The sequence below is a fragment of the Gekko japonicus genome, unplaced genomic scaffold (genome assembly GCF_001447785.1).
Source record: "Gekko japonicus isolate JY-2015 unplaced genomic scaffold, Gekko_japonicus_V1.1 scaffold1132, whole genome shotgun sequence".
Lineage (NCBI taxonomy): Eukaryota > Metazoa > Chordata > Lepidosauria > Squamata > Gekkonidae > Gekko > Gekko japonicus.
In genome coordinates, this window is record NW_015170310.1 from 501 (window position 1) to 1,545 (window position 1,045).

A 1,045-nucleotide genomic window follows, 5' to 3' on the forward strand; every position below is an offset into this window, starting at 1 on the left:
TCACAGCTGCTGGCGAAACATCAGGTCCTATAATGCCAAGGCCACAGCCCTACAGCCAAGAAAATCTACAACCTTTAATGAACTCTGTCCGTGAAAGCCTTCGACAACATATTCAACTTGTTCTTCTTTCCTAGCCTTCTTTGTCCATCAAGTGCGTTTTTTAAAAAAATCCCACCCTTCCTCCTAATAACTCAGGCCATGATGCTTGACCCTTCCCCATTTTCTTTCACAAAAACCTTATAAAGGCCCCATTCACATGCTGAATTTGCCGCTGGAGGGCCACGAATTCTGGGCGGATTTTCAGGGCGCGATCACACCGCAACATAAGAACATAAGAACATAAGAGACACCAATGTTGGATCAGGCCAAAGGCCCCTCCAGTCCAACACTCTGTGTCACACATGTTTAGCTTGTGATCAACCAGAACACCTAGATCCCTTTCACATGTGCTGCTGTCAAGCCAAGTCCCTCCCATTCTATATCTGTGCCTTTGATTTTTTGTACCTAAGTGTAGGACTTTGCACTTCTCTCTATTGAAATTCATTTTATTTGTCTCAGCCCACTGTTCCAGCCTATCTAGATCATTTTGAATCCTGACTCTGCCTTCTTCAGAATTAGCAGTCCCACCCAGCTTCCTGTCATCTGCAACTCTGATAAGCATGTTGATTTATTTGAAACCTGGTGTAGGAGGAGAGCTTGACGGATACTGGGGACCAGCCAAAGAGACAAATCAGTGGGTTTTAGATAAAATCAAGCCTGAAGTCTCCTAGAACTAAAATGATTAAACTGAGGCAGGGGTCATTTCCTGCAGGAGCGCACAGGAGCAGAGCTCCGGCAGTAAAGAGCCCAGGGGGCGGGCACATGCAACAAGCCCCACCATTTCTGGCAAGCGTAGTGCACCCGTGGCCAACCTGTGGCGTGCCGCCGAAGCGGCGCAGTTAAAAAGTATCTCAACAAATGTACTAGCAAATGGTTTGCCGCGGGCTGCTGACGGAATCGTTCCGTGTGATCGCGCCGCTGCGCGGCTCCCCCCCCCCAGCTGTCC